This window comes from Gossypium arboreum, chromosome 13 (assembly GCF_025698485.1).
Source record: "Gossypium arboreum isolate Shixiya-1 chromosome 13, ASM2569848v2, whole genome shotgun sequence".
Taxonomy (NCBI): Eukaryota; Viridiplantae; Streptophyta; class Magnoliopsida; order Malvales; family Malvaceae; genus Gossypium; species Gossypium arboreum.
Genome location: NC_069082.1, coordinates 15,102,309 through 15,108,241, shown reverse-complemented (window position 1 = coordinate 15,108,241; position 5,933 = coordinate 15,102,309).

Here is a 5,933-nt window from a genome sequence, read left to right as displayed (position 1 = left end):
TTCATTCCTTTATTAACCTCTTAAAATTAGCTACATATTTTTAAATCCTTTCACATGAGTCCTTTTTCTTTCAATTCACAATCAAATTAACTAAATCAAAGAATTCAAAATTCACACATGCATTTTCCCATATTCTAGACAATAAATATTACGTTCGAGCATGTCGGTGACTTCGGTTTAGCGGTCCGAAACCACTTCCCGACTAGGGCCAATTTTGGGATGTCACAACTCTCCCCACTTAAGAAATTTTCGTCCCGAAAATCTTACCGTAAATAGGCTCGGTATCGCTCTTTCAGTAGAGTCCTCAAGTTCCCAAGTGGCTTCTTCTATCCCGTGTTTGAGCCATAACACTTTCACTAGCGGAACCCGCTTGTTTCGCAACTCTTTCACTTCACGTGATAGGATACGAATCGGTTCTTCCTCATAACTCATATTGGCTTGAATTTCAACCTCTGATGGACTAATCACGTGCGATGGATCGGATCTATAGCGTCGAAGCATCGAAACATGAAAGACATCGTGAATCTTTTCGAGTTCGGGGCAAAATCAAATGATATGCAATCGACCGACTCGCTTTCGGATATCTCATATGGCCCAATGACCTCGAGCTCAACTTGCCCTTACTACCGAATCGAGTATCTTTTTCCAAGGCGAAACCTTGAGAAACACTTTATCTCCCACGATACTCGATGTCTTTTCGTTTGAGACCAGCGTCGTCTTCCGACGATCGGAGGCTATCTTCGACTTTCACGGATTACTTTCACTTTACATTCAGCATCTCTAATCAAATCCACCCGAAAATTTTGCTTTCACCGAGCTCGGTCAAAACAATGGTGTACGGCATTTACGACCGTACAAAGCCTCGTAGGGTGCCATCTTAATACTTGATTGAAAATTTGTTGTTGTGCGAATTCAATCAACGGCAAATACCGTTCCCATGAACCATCGAACTCGAGGATGCAACATCTCAACATATCCTCAAGTATCTCGAATTATCCGCTCGGGCGGTCTTTGAAATGCAACTTGGTACCCAAAGCTTCTTGCAACTTTTTCCAAAATCGCGAGGTAAATCTCGGATCTCTATCCGACACGATGGAAATAGGCACCCGTGCAATCTCACAACTGAGAAGCGTCTGATTCGGCTAGTTTGTCCATTGAAAAGTCCGTGCGTCGGGGACAAAGTGAGCCGACTTAGTCAATCTATCTACAACGACCCAAATCGCATCCTTCTTACTCACCGACAATGGCGGTCCGGATCACGAAGTCCATTGTGACTCGATCCCATTTCCACTCGGGTATCGTGATCGGTGAAGTAATCCGAAGGCACTTGATGTTCCGCTTTCACTTGTTGACATATTAAACACCTCGAAACAAAGTCGGAGATGTCTCGTTTCATACCATGCCACCAAAACCGACGTTTCAAATCGTTGTACATCTTCAGTACTCCCGGGTGGATCGCCATTTGGCTACAATGGGCTTCGTTCAAGATTATCGAAATAAGTTCAATTCTTTGGAACACAGAGACGACTCTGAACCTCAAACAATCGTCATCATCGATCTGAAACTCCGATTCCTTATTCGAACACACTCGCCCGTTTGCAACCAACTCATCGTCGACCTTCCGAGCTTCACAAATTTGATGTATCAATAATGGTTTGGCTTTCAATTCAGCTACTAACACGTTGTCGGATCGAGCGGAAAAGTGCACATTCATCGCTCGTAAGCGAATAATGATTTACGACTCAAGGCATCCGCAACCACATTCGCCTTTCCCGTGATAGTCAATGACCAGCTCATAATCCTTTAACGGCTCGAGCCAACGTCTTTGTCGCAGATTTAAGTCTCTTTGAGTCATCAAATATTTGAGACTTTTGTGATCCGAATACACATGGCACTTCTCACCAAATAAGTAATGTCGCCAAATCTTTAAGGCGAATACGATGGCGACCAATTCGAGATCATGGGTCGGATAATTTTTCTCATGTGGCTTTAATTGCCTCGACGCATAGGCCACAACTCGACCTTCTGCATCAATACACAACCTAACCCAAGTAGGAGGCGTCACTATAGATGACAAACTCTTTGCCGATTCGGGTTGCACTAGAATTGGGGCTTTAGTTAAATAAGTTTTCATTGATCGAAACTTTTCGACATTTCTCCGACCATTCGAACCTTCGTCCTTTTGGAGTAGCCGTCATTAGGCGTGGCTATCGTTGAGAAACCTTTACAAATCGTCGGTAATAACCGCCAGCCCCAAAAAGCTCGAACCTCGGTAATATTTCTCGGAGGTTTCGAGCTAAGTATGGCTGAAATTTTGTTCGTCGACTCGAATGCCGATCTGAGATACCACATGACCCAAGAAGCTAACCTCTCTTAACCGAAATCACACTTGCTGAACTTAGCATATAATTGCTTATTCAGTAAAATTTGCAGCACTAACCTCGGTGTTCAACATGTTCGGTCTCATTTCTTGAATAGACCAAGATGTCATCAATGAACACGACTACGAACCGATCCAAATATGGTCTGAAGATCCGATTCATTAAATCCATAAATACCGCAGGGGCATTAGTAAGCCCAAACGGTATCACTAGGAACTCGTAGTGACCATATTTCATTCTGAAGGCAATCTTGGGTACGTCTGAATCTCGAATTCGCAACTGATAATAGCCCGATCTCGAATCTATTTTCGAGAACACTGAGGCTCCCTTCAGTTGATCGAACAAATCATCGATCTGTGATAGCGGATATTTGTTCTTTATCGTGGCTTTATTAAGTCGACGATAGTCGATGCACGACCTCATGGTTCCATCCTTCTTTTCACAAACAACACTTTGGTGCACCCCAAGGTGAAAAATTGAGGCGAGCAAAACCTTTATCCAAAGAATTCTTGCAATCGAGCTTTCAACTCCTTTAATTCCGTTGGTGCCATACGATACGGAGCTATCGAAATTGGGGTGGTACCAGGTACCAATTCGATGCCAAACTCTATTTCCCGAACAGGTGGTAATCCCGGCAATTCTTCAGGGAAAACATCCGGGTATTCACAAACCACTAGCACAGATTCGGGTTTCTTTTCTAACTCCTTGTCATCTAGAACATACGCAAGGTATGCTTCGCACCCTTTCTTCGTATTTACGGGCCAACATTGCGATATTACGGTGGCAATCCCTTTAAGTCCGTAAACTCAACCCGAATTATCTCGTTATTCGTGAACCTCAGATCAATAGTCTTGCTTTTGCAATTTACAACCGCATCGTGCATGGTCAACCAATCCAAACCAAGAATGACGTCGAATTCGTCGAGCGGCAAAAGCATCAAGTCCGCCGAAAACAAGAACCTCGGAATACTAGGGACTTTTCTTAAACACTTTGTTGACAAGCACGTAATGACCCAAGGGTTTGACACCGAATTACAAACTCGATAGACTCAATGGGCAAAGTCTTCTTTGGATGCTAAGGTTTTGCATATATAATAATGAGTAGGACCGGGGTCAATCAAAGCAATCACATTAGTGTAAAGGAGAGTAAAAGTACCGGTAATAACATCGGCGAGGAAGCATCTTCACGTGCGCGTATGGCATAAGTCCTAGCAGAGCACGAGCCTCGGATCGATGGTAGCATCTCTAGATCCTCTCGACCGCCACTAGCATTGCCCATATTTCTAGGTGGCCTACCTCGAGTTATGGTAGCACCGGGTTCCCACTTTGATTTACGTTTTGTTCGAGATAAACTCGGGCAATCTTTAATGAAATGATCGATGATCCGCACTTGTAACAGAGGCGGTCACGGAATCTACAACTCCCATGCCATTTGCCACAATATTGGCACTCCGTTCGTCTCGACGATCATTGCCAACACCGGCGATCAAGTGACTCAGCGTGCCCATAGGGGTCGATCGCGGTCTCGTCTAGAAAAGCCCGAAGTGTCTCTAGACCGGCCTAAGCCATCTCTAAATTTCTTTGATGACTGTGGGAAGGGCTTCCCCGAAGACCTCTTACGAAATTCTCCAGTTCCCACATCAACTTTTTGTTTCTCCTTTCTAAGCTCTTCGGCTTTACAAGCTCGCTCAACAAGTACTACGAACTCTCGTATTTCGAGAATGCCAACGAACATCCTTATATCATCATTCAGCCCATCCTCAAGCGTTTACACATAATAGCTTGGACGAAATGCATTCTCGCGTCTGGCTAAGCCTCACAAATTTTCGTTCGTGATCGATGGCGACATAGAGCCTTGCTTAAGATCAAGAAATTCCATTCGCTTTTGGTCGATGAATCTCTGACTGATATACTTTTTTCGGAACTCGGTTTGAAAGAACTCCCAAGTTACTTGCTCTCTAGGCACCACAGAAGTCAGAGTACTCCACCAATAGTAGGCGGAATCGCGTAGCAAGGAGATGGTACACTTTAAGCACTCATCGGGCGTACAAGATAGCTCATCGAGCACCCGAATAGTGTTGTCCAACCAAAATTCAGCTTGCTCGGCATCGTCATCATCCGTAGCTTTAAATTCAGTGGCCCCATGTTTTGAATCACATCGATTGGGGCTTACTTGACCTTATTTGGTCGATTCTGGGAGGTATTGTAGGTCTTGGGGTTGCATTAGTCGGAAATGGAGGTTGTGGAACACCATGTTAGTTCGAATGTATTGGTTGAACCAATCATTCATCATGCTATAAAAGGCTTGCCTAGCCTCATCATTCGGATTGCTGGGCATAGGTTGAGAGTCCGCCGGCGCTGTCCCTTGCACGGGGGCAGGCGCCACACTCTCCACATCATCAGCTATTGCTCGGTTGGGATCGGGATCCATTGCTATAAACAAACACAAAGTCAAATTGTCAGAAATCACCACACTATCAATTCATCATTTAATGGCATGTATAGCTAGACCCCAAACACATCACGGTAGTCCTAGAATCGACTAAATCGTAGCTCTGATACCAATAAAATTTAACACCCCGAACCCGAGACCATCGCCGGTGTCGGACGCGAGGGGTTAACGAGCTAAATCCTCTTAAAGCACCGACCAATTTGGCATTTCCAGACAGGCTGGAAAACTGCGTCACTGTCGCCTTAAAAATCATATCTCGAGTTTCAAAACTCGGAAACTGATTCCGTAAATTTTCTCTGAATTTCGACTCAGATATCCTTTCATGGATTTATTTCTAGAATTTTTGGTCGGGCCAATTGGTACAGTTTATTAGTTAAAGTCACCCATGTTACAGGGATCGACTGCTCTGACCTTCGCGCGTTACAACTTGAATATCTCTCTGTACAGGGCTTTAATACTGGTGCCGTTTGTTTCTAATGAAACTAGACTCAAAATGGAATCTGCACATATAAGGCATGACTTCTAATTATTTCTGGATAATTTATAGAAAATTTTTAAAGTCGCGACAGGGGACCCAGAAACCGTTCTGGCCCTGTCTCACAATAACTTTAATACCTCTTAACACGTAACTCCTATGACCGTTTCGTTTCTTCCATATGAAAGTAGACTCATCAAGGTTCATTTACATAATTCTTTCACTATTTAATACCATCCCTACAATTTTTGGTGATTTTCACATTCCCGTCACTGCAGCTGGCAGCACCTGTTTTAAGGTAGGTCTTACCTATTTTGTAGTCTCCATGAACCAACTAGTCTTGCCATACATAGGTTCACCTATGATCATTTTAGCCATTCAATGGCTGATCATGTGACCAACACTCCCATTTCCAATCCATAATCACATCATGAAACCATATACATATATACAAATCACAAATGGTCTAAGTTAGTACTTTACTTCTACGAGCCATTTTCGCATGGCCGTACACATGTACATCACAACACATTTGAACCAACAAGGGTAGTCCTATACATGCCATATCCAAAACTCAACTAAAGGAGTACCAAAAGGGCTTTGATAGTGTGGTTGACTTCAACTTC